Source organism: Canis aureus, chromosome 13 (assembly GCF_053574225.1).
Source record: "Canis aureus isolate CA01 chromosome 13, VMU_Caureus_v.1.0, whole genome shotgun sequence".
NCBI classification, from domain to species: Eukaryota; Metazoa; Chordata; class Mammalia; order Carnivora; family Canidae; genus Canis; species Canis aureus.
Window position 1 is genome coordinate 10,816,023 of NC_135623.1, and position 20,188 is coordinate 10,836,210.

The following is a 20,188-nucleotide window of genomic DNA, read 5'->3' on the forward strand; positions in this document are numbered from 1 at the left end:
AGCCTGGCACATAGCGGTGGTCAAAGGTTTGCTATCGTAAGACTGTGCGTTTGATGCTTGGTAAGGTTGGAAGGGCCTCCCCCTGAAGAAGATCCGTTCACATTCTCAGCCCCGGTACTGCTACTTGTGAATGTGACCTTATTTTAGAAAAAGGGTCTTTGCAGATGGAATCGAGTTAAGTAGAGGTCACAGTGGAGTAATGTGGGCCCTACTCCAATAGGACTGGTGTCCTTGTAAGAAGAGGACAGGGAACAGACATAACAGAGGAAAGCTGGCCTTGGGAGGGCGGAGGCCGGGGTCGGAATGATGCTGCCTGGCGCCCAGAACGACGAGGCCACCAGAAGCTGGAGGAGGCAAGGAAGGATCCTTCTTCCAAGGCTCCTTCTTTCCAGCGTGGTCATGGGCCCACCAACCCCTTGATCTCAGACTTCTGGCCTCCAGCACTGAGAGGCAATACATGTCCATTGCTTTGTGGTACTCTGTTAGGGCAGCTCCAGCAAACTCAGGGGATGCCCTTGTCCCCGTGCTTCTCTCCCCTCCTCGTTGGGCCACAGTGTTGCTCCCTGGCTTTCTGGGCCCGGACTCGTCCGCCTCGGCCTGGTGCCTCCAGCTGAGTTCCTCCCTGACTCACCCACACTGCGGCCACCAGCACACCCATCCCTTTGCCCCTTGTCAAGGCCCCTCCTCCCGGGAGCTGGCCAATCTGCTGTGCCATCATTTGTTCTTGTGTTCCCTTGGGGAATAGATCTGGATTTTAACCTGGGCCTTCTGGAGACAAAACGCACACTCCTGGGAGTGGTGCTGAGTGTGGGCCTGTCACAGCATCACCGAAGGGCGGGGTAGAGAGGCCCTGCCGTACAGGTGGGAAGACTGAAGCGCAGACATTTATGGAGCACCCGTGCCAGGCACTGGGCTGGGTGTGGACGTGGATGTGCACTGGTAATTAAAGAAAAAAAGACAAACAACACCTGCCCTCACGGATCTTATCATCTGGTGGGGGAGGAGGCCACTAGCTATCAATCAAAGCGTCACCTCATTAGATGCAAAATTACAACTACGATCAATATTTATGAGGGAGAGGGGTACATAGTGCCCATGACATCGGGACGGACACCGGGACATTGGACGGTTCTGTGGGCGAGAGATTTTGGTTTGGAATGGACGTCGAGGTGCTTCTGCAGTCATACCTCTGCTTTCCTGGGTGGGCACTACCCCCTGCCTATGGGGGAGGCTCTCTGCAGGCAATGAAAGAAATCATCTCTAAGTATACTCCCCAAAGCTGCGAAAATCCCAAAGAAAAGGATCGCACATTTCTTAATTTATTTATGCCTTTATTCATTCATTTATGTATACATTCAACAAACCTTCATGAACCTTCCACGTACCGGGCACCGGCTAAGTGCTATAGACGCACACGCTTGTCCTTGCTCTCAAAGAGCACACAGTCTAGGTGAAGAAGACAGACACACGGACAAGCAGGTCCCCGGCACATAGCAGGCGCTCTCGGAGACCCTGTCCTGGAGAGGACATCCGAAACGGACCAGTTGCTTCTCCAAGGCCACAAGTCGCGGTTGCCACCGGGGGCAGGCCAAAGAATTCCAGTTTCCTTTTCTTTTACTTTACATGTCTTTAGTATGAACTAGTGCAACGCCTTTCGGGTGAGATCCCTTTCCAGGGAACTGGGCTGTCTTTGATTAACACCAAAACCTCATTTTTCACTTTCAACTGGTTCCCCTCCCCTTCCCCCCTCCACTTTAACATCAGAGTTCTCAAGATGTTCTTTGTTTCTGTTGCAAAGTGTGTGTGTGTGTGTGTGTGTGTGTGTGTGTGTGTGTGTGTGTGTGTTGGAGGTGGGGGCTACAAAAAGGCGAGGTGTCTTTTCAGAGGCATCGAGTTGCTGGCAGACACTGAAAATAAGGTTTTCAAGTTCACATGCTTATGCTTTAGAAGAGACGGAGAAGGAAAAGCTCAGTGGCAAGGAAAAATCCAGACTTGTGTCCTGTTCGGCATCTAGGAAGCGTCCTGCGACCTGCCTTCAGCATTCTGATGAAAAAGCCTCCCTGCCCGGTGGGTGCCTGCCTCCCGTCCTCTTCCCCTCCCCCAGCGGGGGCCTGATTTTACCAGGTGGGTGCTCCAGGGGGAGGAGCCTTTTGTTCAAGCCTCCTGCCTGAATGAGAAACCTGCTTTCCCCGGGTTCGCAGGGCCCCGATGATCAGGGCAGATTAATCCCAAGAGGTAGTCAGTGCACAATTAACATTTTTGCCTCTTATTTTAATTAAGAAGGGCCAGGGGATAGGGTGTTAGCATGTCTAATGGGATCGCGTGGCATGTGCCGCCTGCCAGAGGAGTTTCAGTTATTAGCACTTGTTGAAGACTTTCTAGATAATTAAATACCACATTAATCATTGCTCTAAGTGGACACCGAATTGGATTTCTCATCCTGACTCCTCCTATGCAGGAGGCAAAGTGGCTCCGGGGGCCCGGTGGTCCCCTGGCACGCAGGCAGGAGCTCACCCCACGCGTGCCCACTCTCAGCAGTTTTGTGGAAAAGAAAAGCTTCTCCTAGACGTTCGCCTTCGTTGTTCTGACAGCTGAAGCTCTCTTCACAGGCACATTAACATGACCTCATTAGTTTCTGCATCTACTCTTCTAACCACATAAAACGGAGTGCAGTAGGAGCCAATCATGCTAATTACATCAGATCGGTTTGCATATTCATAAACCATTTTCTGTTTTATGGACAGCAAAAATAAACACAGTATCTCTTTAATAATTTTAAGTGGGTCACTTTCAGGACTGTATCTGTTTTAAATAAATTATCATATTGTTAAAGGCCACAGTCAAAAGCTATTTTTTGAGCAGCCTGCGAGGTGGGGGTGGGGGGCAGGCCATGTAGTGGGGGGGGCGGCGCCGGGGAGTCAACAGGATTAACCAATTGGTCAATTTCCAAGGTCTCTTCTGCCAAAGAAAAATCCAGACTTGAAAAACCGCCCTGGTGTAGTGAACAGGTGCTGTGCAGCCTCTTACTAATGACAAAATATATTCTTGTCAGAACTATGAGATTATCCAAATCACAAGTCTTCAGCAGTGGGAGTGAAACCCAGTAACATACCGACTCCTGTGTCTTCTTGGAAGTGTTTAATTTTAGGGGCCAAGCTTGACATTCTGGCTTTTCTCAGGCGGAGTAAAAAAAAAAAAAAAAAAGCATGGAAACAATTAGAAGCGGGGAGCCTGGCTGGCTCAGTCGGTGGAGTGTGCGACTCTTGATCTTGGGGTCCTGAGTTCGAGCCCTGTGTGGGGCATAGAGGTTACGTAAAAACAACAACCAAACAATCAGAAGTAGGAGTCAAACCTGCAGACGCGGACCTTTCCACCGCCCTCCTTGCGCCCTAACAATCCTGGGACCCAACAAGCCCACCGAAGGTCCCGTGATCTGTGGGGATCCTTCCCATCCAGGGCCTGTAACTCCTGACAAGGGAACTGAGTCACAGATGTCCTTCACTTTGAGGGGATAAAAGCCTTAAGCAAGAAAGAGATACAAGATTTTTCAGAGACAGAGAGAGAGAGCAAGTAATCAACCCAGTTAGGGACTGTTTTCAAGACTAGTCACCGACATAGTTACACGAGACAATTGATTTGATAATTACGAATCATTCCTATTCATTCCTTAAATTAGGTCCAGAGAACTAACATTGCCCTAATCCAGTTGGGAGCCACATGTATTTTTAAGGTAATAACACAACATTTCTTTATTTAAAAACCATCCTGTGATCTAGGCATGGCACCGATACAAGCTGATCTTTTCCATCACGCGTAATGGAGAGGTTGTTGCACACTTACGCACAGTTGCAACGCCACATTTATTTCGAGCTCTGGCTCTTCCTTCCTTTTCTCTTTGTTGTAAACACTCCTGGGAGAATTAATGTGGCATTTCTTAGTGGTAGTTCAGGCTATCCCCATCTTGTTGTTGTTTTTGAAATGCTGCTTCTGATTGAGTGGGCGTAGAAGCTGGAAAAGGCTCTCGTTTTCCATAATGCGTAGGTCCCTGACTCAGAGCTTCTTGAGGACCTTCTGCTCAACCTCCAAAAAGGTTTGCATTTATTCACCTTCACCTTGGCTCCTGCCGAGGTTGGTAGACTGAGCGCAGATGGCTGCCCCGTGTTATTATGTGAACCGGAGTTGAAGCTTTTGTGTGTCAGCTGCACTGATTTCGAAATACCCTATTATTTGTGCAATATACCTTGGAATTACAGTTTATAATTTCATGAAAGCCTAACATATCTGAATGTTTACAAGTTCTATCCCTTGGGGAAATATATAGTGTTCATTTCTTTTGTTTAGTCTATTTAAAGGAGGACTAGATACAAAGCAGGAGTGATTGACAAATTAATGCTCTCAGCTCCTACTCAAAAGTACTTGAATTATTAGTACAAAAAGCATGTTACAAACTGTAATAATTTTAACTCCATTTCATTGCTAAAAGCTAATAATAATGAAAACAAATGAAAATAGTAATGCAATCTAACGCTAGCCAGAATGGAAGCAGTCACAGAAGTTGGGACTCTGCAATCAGATAATTAGTTCCATTAAAACTCAGGAACGGGTAAGTCTGTTCATTTATTTTGGATTCAGTTCTGTGGGGGAAGAACGAGAGGAAAAAGAATGGCCCCTGTGCAACATAAATCAGCCCTAACCTTCCTTCTTTCGTCCTTCTTCCCTCCACAGCCGAGGGACTGCATTTCCAGGGTGACGGCTACACTCCCACAGCGGAGGACAAGGAGCAGAGCTAATGGGTGGCACCAGCGGATGGAAAGTCACTGCTGATTGCAATTAGAACAAAGGAGTCTGGGAGGCTCGAGTCCCACCTGCAGACTGTCTCAGCCATCTCTGGGGAAGGGGAGGAAGTGTGTGTGCCAGGGAGAGGCTCAGGAGCAGCCCTGAGCGGAGAAAACCGGTTATCAGGAAATGGGGCGTATTAGGATTCTCCAGAGAAACACAACCAATAAGACAGATGGATACAGATATATATATATATAATTGTTTTATAGATACTTGTAACATTTATAATTTATAATAATATTTATATTTCTATCCATCTATCTATTGAGAGATTGATTATTAGGTATTGGATCATGTGATTATGGAAGCCAAGAAGTCCTGACACCTGCAGTCAGCACTCTGGAGGCCCAGGAGAGCTGGTGGTATAAGTTTCCGTCCAAGTCCGAGGGACCGAACACCTGCAAGCCAATGGCATAAGTTTGAGTCTGAGGGCGGGAAGAGGCTGATGTCCCAGCTCGGCAGTGCGCAAGCGGAGTTCCTTCTTACTCAGCCTTGTTGTTCAATTCAGGTCTTCAGTTGATTGGGTGAGGCCCACCCACACGGGGGAGGGCAATCTGCTTTACTCCGCCGGTCTGAATATTAATCTCCTCCAGAAACACCCTCACAGACCCATCCAGAATGTCTGACCAGATATCTGGGCACCCCGTGGCCCAGTCAAGTTGACACATAAAATTAACTAGGGATCACACTTGGGATCCTCTAATCTGAATTCGTCTTGTCAGTGTATCCATGATTATCTGCGGATGCAAAACAAACCACTCAGTGTGGTTCTTCTGGTCTGGGCTGTTAGGCCGATCCCTGCTGAGCTCACCCATGCGGGTGCCGTCAGTGCGTAGGTTGGCCATGGTCGAACGATCCAGGATGGGCTCATTTATGTGCTGGGGGCGGGGGGGGGGGCCGGTCAGCAGGCTGTCAGCTGCGGGAAGGGGCCGTGTACCTCTCATCACCCAGCAGGCTAGCCAGGGCATCTTTCCGGGTGGCGGTCACAGGCTTCCAGGTGCAAGCACTTTTCAGGTCTCAGCTGGCATCACAGTAGTTATTGTCCCCTTGGCCAACGCCAGTCACGTGGATAAGCCTTGAGTCAGTGCAGTAGGGAAACGCTCAAGGGCGTAGCTGCCGGGAGGTGTGAACAAGTCAGAGGCCATCCTGCCACAGCCTGTCGCAGTCGGCGTCCGGGTCCCCTAGAGGTGCTCTCTGACACGGGCATGGCCGGGTGGACGTGGGCAGACACGCAAGTTCTGCATGGTTTAATTTGGCGGTCTCTTTTGTAGATGCCTACCCACCGCCCCCCATCTTTAAATGTGAGTATTCTCAAAGCTTCTGTCCTCAGCTCCCCGTAATAAGGATCGTGTCGGGACACTAACCTACAGGCCCAACCTGGAATCTGAAATATCAGATCAGATTACCACCAGAGTAGAGTGTGCACATGAGTCTCACTGTCCTTTGTGGGGAGATCCTGCAACGTGGTGTGGTCTAGGCCTGCAAGGAGTGTCTTCTAAACTCCCTGACAGCGGAAGCGTCAAATATATCTTAGGAAGTGATAAAAGGAGCTGTATTTGCCCGACAAATTATTGTCAATGACTTCAAGAATGAAAATCCTGTCAGGTCAGGTCATCCAACCGGAAACTCTTCCCTGTTTCGGACCACAGCTGGGTGTCTCCTTGGTGACTGTACTTCAGGAAAGGCACCTGAGGGACAGCCAGAGAGAAATCACTGTGACCATTTAGGGAGGAGCTGGAGCTCCTCCATCTTGGGGGCAAAGGATGGGGTGGGAGGAGCTGGGATGTTGCTGCCCTGCGGACTAGGCCAGGAGGTGGCTGGTGGGAAATACTCGGTGACGAGCACCACCGGGAGTCATGGGACCACTGGGCCCGCTGGGAACCAGACCAGCCCTGTGTTCTTGGGAGAATGATGCCTTTCCAAGATGTGGAACGTTTGGGCCAAGACGCTTCAGGACCCTTGTGGCCCCCAAACTCCTCCACAGCCTGGTGGCCTGCTTTGGCTGGGCTGGTCACCGGGTGTCCTTCTGGTGATGGGTTTGCCATCCGCACAGAGCCAGCAGCGGCCCAGACAGCCAGTCTCCTGGTCTCTCCTTGTCTGTTGTGTTGCTTCTGCCTTTGGAATTAAAATATTGTGCAGAAATGCAAGTTTATTGTTATCAATCCCATCTCGTGAAACTTGACAAATGTATTCTTATGCAGATAATTAAGAGATAATGTCAACCGAACAAAGCTTTGTCACTGAAATAATGGCTTCCCGCTGTGAAGTTTACGCCTCAGCAAAGTCAAGGTGTTTGTTCCCGAACTATAACTCTTTATCCCTCTGACAACTGTCTGTGACATCCTCCTTCATCCCCTTCCCCCTCCTCCCCAAGTCAGGGGAAGAGCGGAGCCAATGTCTGGGGACACCAGGTGGGGATGAGAAGTCTCTTCCTTCAAGGGTACTGGCCTGGGGACGGAACTCCGGCCTTCCAACACAGGCTTCCATGCTTCTGCTCTGGGGGAGTCAACTCGGATAAGGAGGAGCCCCTCCTCATGCTGCCTTTATTTCCCCTTTTCCAGTATGTAAAGAATAACTCTTGCCCCGATTCCAAAGTTGAATGGGATGCATCTGATGGCATTTGGGGAATGTAGACTATTAACAGGATATACACAGAATGTAGTCGTCGGGTCTCACTTCTGAGAGCAAATACACAAATGAGCTCATAGAATAAGTAAAAATTGGAGGCGTCTGGGTGGCTCAGTAGGTTGAGCGTCCAACTCTTGATTTTGGCTCAGGTCACGATCTCGGGTGGTGGGATTGAGCCCCAGGTCGGGCTCTGCACTCACCACGGAGTCTTCTTGTCTCTCTCCCTCAGCTTCTCCAACTCTCTCTCTCTCTCTCTCTCTCTCTCTCAAATTTTGCAAACTCTTAAAAAAAAAAAAAGAACTTAAAATTTATTTTTAAGGGCATTAGGATTGGACATGGATTAAAGAAAGCTTGTGTCACACGCGGTGTGTCGCACTGTTATTCTGCGTGGTCCGATAAGGTGTGAAGTAAGCACATTATCTCCAGCACAAGGGTCAGAAACAGTCCCAGGCCTACCCAGGCGCGGCTATAGGAGGCTGGTGTGCGCACTTCACTAAAGAAGTGAAAACTGTGACCTCCCTAGAGCAGGTGTGAAGGGGGTGATGCTTCTAGAGGGGTGGGCTGGTGGTCCTGCTGGAAGGAGGCAGGAGGTCTTAGCGCAGAGCTGCTTCTCGTGTCAGCAGGGTAGGGATCGCTATCTCCAGTGTCTTGGACAGATGGGAGGAATGTAGTCAAGTTTCCAAGTTCATCTGCTCCAAATACTTTGTAGGATTTTATTCCTAGGTGTTCTTTTATTATACCAATTAGAATTTCATTATCATAGGCCACGAGGGAAGAGGAAAACCCCCATCTCTGCTTGGATGTTCTGGTGTTTTTTACAGCAGAACCTGACAACAGGCAAGAAAAGGGGAAGGCAGAAGGTGGCGAGTGGAGGAGACCTGGGGTCTAGTCCCTGCTCTGTCTCTCACTCCCTGGGTGGCCTTGGGCGAGCCATGGGAACTAGGTCTTTACAAGGAGGGAGCACCGGCTGGTTTCTAAAGCATCTCCTAAATTCCATATTTTATTACCCCGATCCTCAGGACTACAGATGACCACCTAGGAGCATTGTGCTACTGATTGCATGCTCGAAATAGGTTTTTAGAATCCTATCAAAATGCATTTTTCCTTAAATTTACATTTCTCCCCACATCTGTCATATGTATGATTAATCGTTGGAAAAGAAGCCATAATTCCTGAAAGTTGATTACTAGAAAGGATTCCTTTATTTAAGGAGAAAGAGTCATGGGTGATTTCTCTTAATTTCTTAGCTTTTCCTCATTTTTTTCTTAATTCAAGATGAGGAGGGGGAATGGCAATCAATAATCTGGACTGAGATGAACTTATCTCTGTATCGTGAAGCTTCCTGTGTGAGCATTAACTCTGGAGACCAGAGGTTATAGTTTATAGTGTTGCTCTTTGAACACTAAACTTCACCAGGGTCAATGCTTAGAATAATTATGTTCGGGAAAGATACGGTGAGGAAAATTGCACACCTATCGCATGTAGGCATGATTGAGAATTATCTTTTTAGGTTTTTATTCTGTGGCAGGAAGGATAGGGCGTCATAAGGCGATCTGGAGTTTTCAGGAAGAATTATTTATGTTCTCTTAAGTTAGCTTCCTCTATATTGCAGAAAGAAGTACGTCCTGTGGAGATGGAAAAAATGCTGAGAAATATCTCAACCGAAACTGGGGGTAGAGGTTGAAAAGAACCTCTAATTTCCTACATAATAAAATGGGAGAAAGGAAGAGGGGATGCTCCTGGAAGGTAAAAAAAAAAAAAAAAAAAGAGAGAGAGAGAAGAGAGGAAGAGAGCAGAAGGCAGGGGTAGGATGGGGAGGGGAAACGAGATGATGGAAGTAAGTGGCAGTCTATTAAGAAAAAGATTTTTATTCATTTTTTGCAAGTTTAAAAAAAAAGATTTTATTTATTTATTCATGACAGACACACAGAGAGGCAGAGGGAGAAGTAGCTCCCTGCAAGGAGCCTGATGCAGGACTTGATCCCAGGAACCTGGGGTCATGCCCTGAGCCAAAGGCAGATGCTCAATCACTGAGTTACCCAGGCGTCCCAAGAAAAAGATTTTTAATAACAAATTACAGTTTGTTATAATTATAACAAATAATTGGGATATAAGTCCATTTCCATGACCTCAAAACCTTTAATGAAATCTCTTGTATACATGCAGGTAGGTCTTTAGCGAGTGAGGTTGTGTGTCTTTCTTTCTTTCTTTCTTTCTTTCTTTCTTTCTTTCTTTCTTTCTTTCTTCTCTTTCTTTTTTTTTTTTTTCCTGCTGTTACTATTTGTTGGCTTAGTTTCCATGGGGAAGGATGGCAAGTCATAAGCTTGCCTTGAATTGACACTCCTCACTTTGTCCCTGGGCTGGAGGGGGAAGAACCAATTGGTGAGTTTGGAAGTGGAACCTGGCTTATCGCTCAGCCTCTTTCCCCCACCTCATTTTGGGAGCTGTCTCAGGGGTGAACCTGCGCATGGGCAGCCCTAGCAGTAAAAGCTGGGGTGACAGCTTTTCAGCCATCTTTGTGACTGAGTGGGGTCAGCTGCCCAATCCGGGGTTTCAATACCAGAAAGCCCATCATCACCTGGGGACAAGTCACATCCTCCAGAACCAATCTTATCAGTAGGAAAGCCAACAGCTCCCCCCTGCCTGGCTGTGTCTCTTTCAATTGGTCAAGAACTCAGGCGGCCAGGACAGAGGGATGCTGGTTGTCCCTTGCATGTCCCATGCATCTGCATGCACCAGCCTAGATGTTAGATGATACTAAATGTGTGTGGAATGAGAGAGCGAGCCAGTGAATCATTGGATTACGGGTACCTGTCTGCGAACAAAGCGGTACAGACAAATGAATTCACGAGAGGTTAATATGATGTGGAATCGTATGAGGTTGCTGTTTCTGCAGGTTGCAAACAGTTGAATATTGGCAATTTCATATAGTTTAACCTAATAATCCTCCCGTCCCAGAAGGACAGTGAAGATCCTTTCTGAGCTCCCGGGAGGCAGGTGGGGAGGGGGTCATCCTAAAATAACCAACTTCCAGCTGCCGGCTGACTGGTGGGTGCAGGCCCCTGCCTGGAGTTCTGAATCTCCACCTGGGGCACATGGTGGTACTTGTTTCCTACCATCTGGAACCAACCGTCACCCGCCACTGTACTGCGGTTCCACCCAGAACCCAAAGAGGCCTTCCCCTTGCCCCGTACTCTCCCCACTCAGAACCCCGTGAGCAGCAGTAATGGGGCCCCTCGAGGCCCCCAGAATATCTTACTACTTCCAGGTCAAATGGCCAGTTCGATCCACTCCCTCAGCCTCAGGGATCTTGTCCAAAGCCACACAGCTGAGCAGTGGTGGAGCTGGGATTCTGGCCAGGGCTCCAGAGCCCACTAGGTTGGACGTCTCTCTCTCTTCCAGGCAGAAATCCTTTGAGGTTGCATGACTCAAGAACTGAAATCCGAGGATCATCATTTGCTCCCCAAAGGTATTTTATCAACCAGCATTGCCTTAAGATAAACATTTCTTTCTGATAGTCTCTTAATTCTTCGGGTTGGAAGGACAAGAAAGACTCAGAATCAACAAATTGAAAGCACTACATACTCTTAGTATTAATTCGAGGAGCAGAATGAAACATTATGTGGAATTCCGTACGGAACTTGACGTGCTATAAAGTCACCAATAAATGTGGAGACAAGTGGAGATGACGGCTGGCCCAAAGGCAGCTTGGGGGTGGGGGGGATGCCCCGACCTCCAAGCCAGGGCTTTGGCCTCAGCCTCCCACTTACCACAAAGACTCTCCTTGAGCAAACTTTCTTCCGGCTCCTCTGAGTCTCCTTTTCAACTAGGTCTTGACCTTGGCGCTCCAAGTCTGTCCCCAAATAGCTGAAGTTTTGCAAGAATCCTGCTAAAGTGCATTTAGAGAGAATTCTCCACCCTCGAGAGCTGATCAGGTAGGTTCTCTAGCCCCCACTGTTGGGCGTTTTGCAAGGATTCCCTGCCCACCGATGCCCTCCCTCTCCTCCTTGGCTCTAAATCCCCAGCTACCTTTGCAGTGTTTGCGGAGTTCAGCCCCACGTCTCTCTCCTATTGCAATAGCATTGAATAAAGGCCTCTTTACTGCTTGCTTTCAACAAGTAGCAGCATAATTTTTCCCCACTACCCCACATATGGCCCCACTGACCTTGAGCAAATCCTTTGACCTCTTTGCACTTCACGTTCCTCCCCCCTCCGTCAAAGAGGAGCGATGCTTCTTGTTCGGGAACTCTCCCCAAGCCTCTGGGAGAAGTAGATGAGATGAGGAGTATACATAATCTGTGTAAACTGTCAAATATTGAGCGAACCAATGCATTATCTTTGAGACAACCAACAAGAACCACGTCTACGTGTCGCTCTACCAAGGGCCTTCCCCAGGCTGTGGTGGGGTGGGGGGAGGCCTCCGGGAAGGATCTGGCAAAGTGGGAATTAAGGTGAACTATGCCAGTGCACCAAACTCCACGCAGGGTGCTTGGAAACCTCCCGTACCCTCTCAACATGCAAACTGTTGTCGTTCCCAAACCAAGAAAGATTTCACTGCCTCTGAAAAGCGAGGTGTGATTGCACATTTCCCACACGGCTTCTGACTGCACGCACCACGCAGCCTGCTAATGGAGTGGGCGTGCGTGTGTCTGTGCGTGTGTGAGTGTGTGTTTGTACTTGGACAGGGTGTCTGTGAAATCTAAAGGGCCATATCGTACTCGCTGCAGCTCAGAACAGCCAGCGCCGTCTGGGGAGCTCCATCCCCTACTGACGCCCTAGAAGTTGTAGCAGAGAGCATTCTGGAATCAGCATGGGAATGTGTGCAGGGTGGGTTGGTGGGGAGGTTTGCTGGCTTTCCCCAGCTTTCAGGGCCGGTAGCCAAGCAGAAGCTTGCCATTCGGGTTAGCTCTCCCAGGGGACAGTCCTCCAGCCAGGAGGCACTTTGGGGAAATCGCTTTAAGAACAGTGACATGAGAGGCTTTTGTTTTATTACTATTATTATTGTCACCGTTAGGTGTAAGCAGTCCTCGCGGACATGAGTGTCGGCAACTGCTGTGTCCCACTCCCTCAAGGATTTATAACTAAGACTGATTTAAGAATCTGAGATAGAGACAAGGTGAGTCTTCCTTTCTTCCTTCTTTCCCTTCCCTGTGTCCACCTGTTCTCTCTCTTTTCTCCTGGAAAACTCACACACACACACACATACACACACACACATTGATGTCATGTTCCTTCTTTAGGAATGACCCAAACCATATCTGGGTTTTAAACTGGGACAAGGCTTGGAACTTGAGCTAATTCAGCTATTCCTAGGTATGTTCAAGAACCAGAAGAGAGAGCCAAAAAGGGTTCATGAGCCAAGGCTTGGCGATGGGAAGAGAAGGCGCCAGCGCTGGGGCTGGGGCAAGATTCAAGGGCGGGAGCACAGCCCCCCTCAGCCCCACTGGCATCGTGGGGGGTGGCAGGCCTTTGTATCCAGGGTTGAGGACCCTGGGAAACACCAGTTACTCGGCCGGAGGCAGAGGCGGCCGAGGGGGCTTTAGACATGCTAATTTGCTTGAGGGTTTGGAGTTGATTGACAGGCAGCAGGACAATAAACCCGGAAAGGTGAAGGGACCCGGCTGCAGCGGAGGCTGGGGGCCCCCAGGGTGGAGGAGCGAGGTTTCTAAGTTTATATTCCCGCAAAGCGGATGATTCGGTCCTAACTCAGGTATCTGCAGCCAGAACTCCGCAAATAAGAACTAATTTAGACTTTCTCAAACCAGGGGGTCCACGGCTGAGCTTCAAGGAGGTCCCTGAAATGAGATGCAACATTTTATGTGCGGGTGAATTTTTCTGGAGGGGGGAGGCCTGGTTTTCCTGAGATTGTCAGAGGCATTTGTGACTCCAAAAGGCTTAAAAACGCCAATCTGTTTCAAAACCGCAGGAGCCCAGGTCCCTAGGGAGCGAGCAGGCTATCTCGGGGAGGAACGGGCCTGAATTGCCAAGTCCAGATGGGTGTGAAGCCCCCCAACACCTCATTAAATCTCCCCCTCGCCCTATCCCCAGTATCCTAATTGCCAGTTCCCCTGTCATCTTTTTAGTGCTTATGGCATTTGACATCTTGGCTACTCCTCCTTACAAACTCTCCCTTCCCTGTTTTGGTGACACTAATCTGGACTTCTTTTTGCTTCTCTGATTTTTGTGGTTCACCCTTTAAATGTCAGCCTTCTCTAGGGCTCCCTTCTGTGCTCTCTCCTGTTGACCCCTTACCCCTGCTCTCCGTGGCCTTGTCCCTAACCCCACTCCCTCGAAATTCCGTTATCATGGCAGCTGTAACCTACTCTCACTGTTTGCCCATCTGCCCTGTCCGATCTTGCCACATTTTAATCCCAATAATATTAAAAATTCGGCTCCTCAACCACACCAGCTGCATCTCAAGGGCTCCTTAGACACATGTAGCTAGTGACTGCCCATACCGGTAGGTTATAGAACATTGCCATCGTTGGAGAAAATCCTATTGGCCAGCACTTGTCTAGCTACTCCTCTGTGACCTCAGCCTGTGTCATCTCCACCAGGGAGCCTCTCCAGCTTAGATTAGAGCCCCTGCCCCTCTAGGAGGTCACCTTCACAGCTTCTTACATGGTAATACAATATTCATTGACTTCTCTGAATGCTTCACTGTCCTATAGGTTTCCTAAGGAGGGGGGAACCATACTTACTTCCTTGCCTCAGTATCCCCAGCACCCAGCAGTGTCTGCAGTAATTAGGTGCTCAATAAGCATTTATTGAATGAGTGTGTGGGAAGTGGAGCCAAGCAGCAAGGGGGTGGCCCTCTCAGTGGTCCTCTCCTGGGGCCAGTTCACTGGTGGGGTGTGCTGGTTACAGTGGCTGCTGTGGGGAAGAGATGAGCTGTTAGCCCAGGAGTGGAGGGGGAAGGAAAGAGGTCTTTATAACCTCTTGGCTGGTGCTCTGGAGGTGGCCAAAGGCAAGTGTTGAGCACTTTGGGTTTCCTGTGCATATAATCATGATCTGAGACTCAAGCCTGCGTGGCTTCCTGTCTCCCACCTCCACAATTCATGACGCTCAGAGAGTCATGGAGTCTTAGAATCGGAAGGGACCTTAAAAGTAATGCAACTCACACCTTTCCCCATGAATTCATCTCCTCTGCAGCAGGGGCCTCCATGTGATCACATCCAGTGGCAGGGAACAAACCCTTCCTCCTGCGTCAGGCTATTTTATTTGCAAGCAGCTCTTTTGGTGGAAAGTGTTTTTTTTTTTTTTTTTTAATATTGAACTGCAATCTGCCTCCTTATATCTGCATCCCTGGCTCCGGCCCTACCCCCGATGCATGAAGAATATATCTGTCCCTCTTCTATAGTTAAAAGCAACCTGTGGGTGCAGGCATTTGTCTCTTCATGCAAGGACCCCTGGCATTTCTAGGTTGGGCACCTCATGGGTAGTTAATTTTTATTAAGCCAATTATTTCACAGCTTCCTACTTCCTTACTAATTCACACAGAGATGTAAATTAGCAAACATTTCTTGTCATGGAAAAGCAATATAATATCTTTTACCTCTTAAATGCTTTTTGTGTATAAGAGCTGAGGTCTTTTGGGGGGGGGCTGAGATGCATGTTCACGGAGGGAGCTGAAATGACAAGTGAGTCATTCCCCTTTGACAGGGACCCTGGGATGGAGAGTAGACGTGGAATGGAAAATCAACATTGCCCAAGTGGAGGCAGGTGCGTCGACACCTCCTGGTTGATACGTCGTTATTTATAGGATATAATACTGATCTGTGACATCCATAATAATAGCAACAACAATACTAACTAACCTCCACTATGGGTTCTCTGGAGGCCAGGCAGGGCTCTGAGCACTCTCTATAGATTTTATTTTTCAGCAGTCCTATGCGATAGGTCCTATTATTACCCCCACGTTGCAGATGAGAAAGTGGAGGCACACAGAGGGAATGTTCTCGAGCTTGGTTAGCTAGTTTTCTTCTTCTCTCCTTCTTCATGTGGTTTCCTAGCCTTGCCACGTGCATGAAACGTACCACACTCTCACAGACGGCACTGACCTTCAGCAGACAATGTGCGGGTCCCCGAATCCTCACAGCACCCCTGGAGGGTGGAGTTTATTAGATCCGTTGAATGGATGAGAAAATCAAGGCTCAGAGCAATGAGACTGTCCATCATGGAGCTTCTGAGGACTGGAACTCCGGCGAGAATTCAAAACTCCCAACCTGGTGCTCTTGCCTTTGTTTGACCCCTCTCCAAACAAAAGTGGGGTGATGCGATCGTTTACAGCATGCTTTGCACCTGCATTTCCTCCCCTTTCTAAGGCAGTAGGACAGACACCGTCTCCCCGTTGACCTAAGTGTGCTAAGGTGGTGCTGAGGCTGGGTCTAGAACACGGGCTTTCTTCCAGCTTCCTGCCCAGAAATTTCTGAAGACCTACTTGAGAACCAGCAAGGCAGAGTGTGCTCCCGGGAGTCTCCAGAGAAGTCTCTAGTGAGGGCCTTACTGTGGTAGAAGGCACACCCAAGGCCTCCTGAGCAGCACTGGGGGTAAAGAGATTTCAGAGTTCCTCCCTTGACTGCTTGTCATCTCAGCCCTTTAGACCTGCCCCCCGACCCCCACTCCATGCTCTCTTGCCCCAGGCCTGGCCTCATGGGCTCATGCTCTTCTGTAATCCTACAGGAGGTCTCCACATAGAGGATTCCCCACAGAGCAGGAAGGATGGCTGGATGGAAGAGGGCTTTGAGATGCCTGAGGCCTTCTCTTACCCCCAACGCCCGGTGCACATGGACAAGTAATTTATGGTCTTGTGCTTTAAGTCACTCAGAGCTAAAACAAAGCCCATAATTTGCCGTTCTCACAGAGCTGCCAGGGGCTTCTAATGAGATAATACATTCATTTGCTCATTCATTTGCTCATTCATTCATTCATTCATTCAACAAATATGTATAGAGTCAGCTAAGTGCCAAGCACTCTGGGGGTGCTGAGGATACATCAGGGAACAAGACAAAAGACAGGCCTCATGTCATGGTGCTTCCGCTCTAGAAGGGGCTACAGACACAAAGCACAGAAAAAAGGAAAAATAAAGCAGGTTGGGGGATTTAGTGTGACAGGGCTGCTGCTTTATACAAGATGGTCAGAGAAGACTTCTGTGAGGAGGTTACATTTGAGCAAAGAGCTAAAGGAAGTGAGAGAGCCAGCCACATGACCTGGGAGAAAATTGTTTCAGCCAGAGAAGAGCAGGTGCAAAGATCCCAAAACAGGAGCATGTTCGACCTGCTAGGAGCCCCAAGAGGTCAGGGTGGCCCAAGTGGAATCAAGGAAGGTGGGAAAGGGAGGGGATGACATCAGAGATAGCCGGAGGCCTGATCACTAGGGGTTGCAGAGCTCAGATGATCTGAATGTAGGGATGGTCTGAGGCCCGAGCCACTCCCTGAACCCTGGGTCCCAGCCACTCTGGCCAGCCCAGGCTAGAGCTCAGAAGACTATGTCTAACGATGGCTGGGGCCGTTGGGCTGATTTGAAACCTAGGTTGGCTCCTGGATGTGGATGTAGCCACAGCAACCAGTTCATACAGGGAATCAGGGTCCACTTCCAAGTAGGACTCAGGGATATGGCTCAGGAATCCCAGTGGGGCATGGGTGGAAACAAGCTGACACCAGGTCCAGCTCCTGTGGCCCCAAGACAGTCACTGCAGCCGCTCTGTCCCAGGCGACAGAGGCCTCCTCTGGCACAGCCGTGCTTGGTGGGTGGGTAGGGCTCTTGCCCACTCTGGTTGCATTGTAGGACCACAGAATGAGTGGAAGAAACTTTCCTTAGAATCTGAAGGTACAATGTGGCCAAATCTGATGAAAGAGCTCAATGGTGTATGTGTGTCTGCTCGTGGGAGGAGGGGAGGGGCAGTCCCTGCTCATTGCCCGGTTCCTGGAATCCTGGACTGAGCCCTATGCTTCTGACTCAGTGCCTTTGGCCTCCTTGTCTGTGCTGGCTTTCCAGGCAGGCTTATTTATAATTTCCCCATCCTCCCATCCTGAGGGGGCTCAGCAGATCTAGAACTCACGTGCCCCAGCAAATCCTGGAAAATCAGGGACGCATGGGCACCCTGGTGAGGCACCTGCAGGCAGTCCATCCTGGGAACCGCTGGCAGGAACCTTGAGAGGGGCCTCAAGAGTTAGGCTGATGGGAAAAATAAAAATAAAAAAAAAAAAATAAAAGAGGCTGATGGGCATTCTGGAGCTCCATGAAATACCTAGGACCTCTTGCTCTGACCACAGAAATCTTATCGTGTGTGATATTTTAGTTTACAGAACCTTTCAGATGCACATTTTAAAAAACCTTGAAGCATATATAATTCACACAAAAAATTCATTCTTTTCAAGTAAAAGATTCAGTGGTTTTCGCTATAGTCACAAAGACGTGCACCTGGCACTGCCATGTAAGGACAGGGAGCTTTCCCTCACCCCAAAGGGAAGCCCTGCATCCTTCAGCAGCCACCCCTCCCCTCCAGCCCCTGGCAACTGCTATTCTACTTTATGTTCCTATGGATTTGCCTATTCTGAGCATTTCATAGAAGTAGAAGCCTACACTATGTGCCCTTTTGTGTCTGGCTCAGCCCGTCCCAGTATTTCATCCCCGTTTATGGTTGAATAACCTTCCATTGTGCGACTTAGATGACGTTTGGTTTATCCATTCATCAGCTGATGGATATTTGGGTTGGTTTACACTTTTTGGTGATTACAATCAACACTGCTGCAGACATTCACATACAAGTTTCTGTGTGGACACGTTTTCAATTCTCCCGGGGGCAATTGCTAGATCATGTGGTAAACTCTGACCTTTTGAGGAGCCACCAAACTGTTTTCCGTAATGGCTGCACCATTTTACATTTGTACCAGCCATGCAAGAGGGGTTCCGATTTCTCTACATCCCCTGCAACACTTTCCATTGTTGATTTTTTGATGACAGCCATCCTGGCGGGCGTGAAGTGGTGTTTCACTATGGTTCTGATTTGCATTTCCTTAATGACTAATGACGTTGAGCATCTTTTCATTTGCTTACCGGTCATTTGTAGATCTTCTTTGCAGAAATGTCTATTGAAGTCCTTCGTGCATTTCAACCCAATTTGATGGGTTGTCTTCTTATTGTTGGGTTGTAAGAGTTCTCTATATACTCTGGATATTAGGCCCTTATCAGATACAAGATTTATAAGTATTCTCACCCATTCTGTCGGTTGTTTTTTTTACTTTGATAGTGAACTTTGCAGCGTAAAAGTTTCCAGTTTCTATCAAGCCCAATTTATTTACCTTTTCTTTTGTTGTTTGCGATTTTTAGTGTCATATCTAAGAAACTATCACCTGATCCAAGGTCACAAAGATTTACATCTATGCTTTCTTCTACGAGTTTTACAGTTTTAGCTCTTATGGTTATGTCTGATTTATTTCAAGGTAATTTTTGTGGATGATGTGAGGTAGGGGTCCAGATTAATTCATTTTATTTTATTTTATTTTATTTTATTTTATTTTATTTTATTTTATTTTACTTTATTTATTCACAAGAGGCAAGAGAGACAGAGAGAGGCAGAGACACAGGCAGAGGGAGAAGCAGGCTCCATGCAGGGAGCCCAACGTGGGACCCAATCCCAGGAGCCTGGGATCACGCCCTGAACCAAAGGCAGACGCTCAACCACTGAGCCACCCAGGTGTCCCCAGATTTATTCTTTGGCATGTGCATATCTAGGTTTCCAGCACTGTTTGTTAAAAAGACATTTTTGCCCATCAAATTGTCTTGGCACCACAGTCCAAATCCCATTGACTCGTGCACAGGTTTAAAGATGTTGGTTGGTTCCTCACCTAATTATGAATTAACTTTTGGGGATCAAAATTATCCTGTGACTTTGTATGCCCAGCATGTAACCCTGGCCCTGGCACAGAGTAGGTACATAATAAATGTTGACTTTAATCAAATTGAATACGCCTGCGAGATAGGCCTATTCAGACACACTTTGAGCCCTTCTATATTGAGAGAGCTCCATAAAATGGAGAGAGGTGATTTTTTTCCCCCCTCTGGTTCCTGCTCTACAACTGACCCTGTTGAGCATCACCAATTCTACCAACTACATTTCTGATTTATCTTGTAGTTGTGATTCTGTTTCTGCCTCCTGGGGACTCAGCAAGCAGGCAAGCCTGAGCTCCTTCTTTAGACCTGAGGAATTTACTCTGAAGCTCTGATCCACATCCTTGGTAAGGATGCACAGTGCTGCTGGCTGGTGTGTACATCTCTCTGTGGGTTACTGGGGTGGCCTTTTATGTTCAACCTTGTATGTACACGGGTGCTTTCCAGCATTCCCAGACCCTGCCTTGACAACACAATGCGATGACATTAAAGATAGGCTTGCAAAGTAAAACATGCTGGTACTCTCACTCCCCAGAACAAGTGTTTTCATTCTGCTGTGGCCCTTTCCAGTCCTTGGCCACACACGGACATAGTTTTTTTCTTTTTTCTTTTCCAATATAGTACAAATACAATTTGTGGCTTGATCTTTCACTTTATTTTCATAACATTTCCCTGACTTCACTTGGCCTTCGTATGACACATTTGTAAGACTTCACTGTGCATAAATGTTCAATCAATCCCCTTTATTGAACATTTAGGCTATTAAGAAACAGACTTTATTTTATTTTATTTTTTCTATTTATTTTTTTTAAAGATTTTATTTATTTAT

At 48.0% G+C, this 20,188-nt stretch overlaps 2 long non-coding RNA genes across 2 annotated transcripts; both read left to right on the forward strand.

The window, feature by feature from the left end:
* Positions 1–5,938: 5,938 nt before the first annotated feature.
* Positions 5,939–12,580, forward strand: LOC144281534 (uncharacterized). The gene is made up of 4 exons (XR_013350005.1): positions 5,939–6,140; positions 10,870–10,936; positions 11,298–11,402; positions 12,482–12,580. It is a non-coding gene; the product is annotated as an uncharacterized LOC144281534 (long non-coding RNA).
* Positions 12,581–13,993: 1,413 nt separating this feature from the next.
* LOC144281845 (uncharacterized) lies at positions 13,994–19,886 on the forward strand. Its single transcript, XR_013350255.1, has 2 exons — positions 13,994–14,091; positions 19,604–19,886. It is a non-coding gene; the product is annotated as an uncharacterized LOC144281845 (long non-coding RNA).
* The last annotated feature ends 302 nt before the right edge of the window (positions 19,887–20,188 follow it).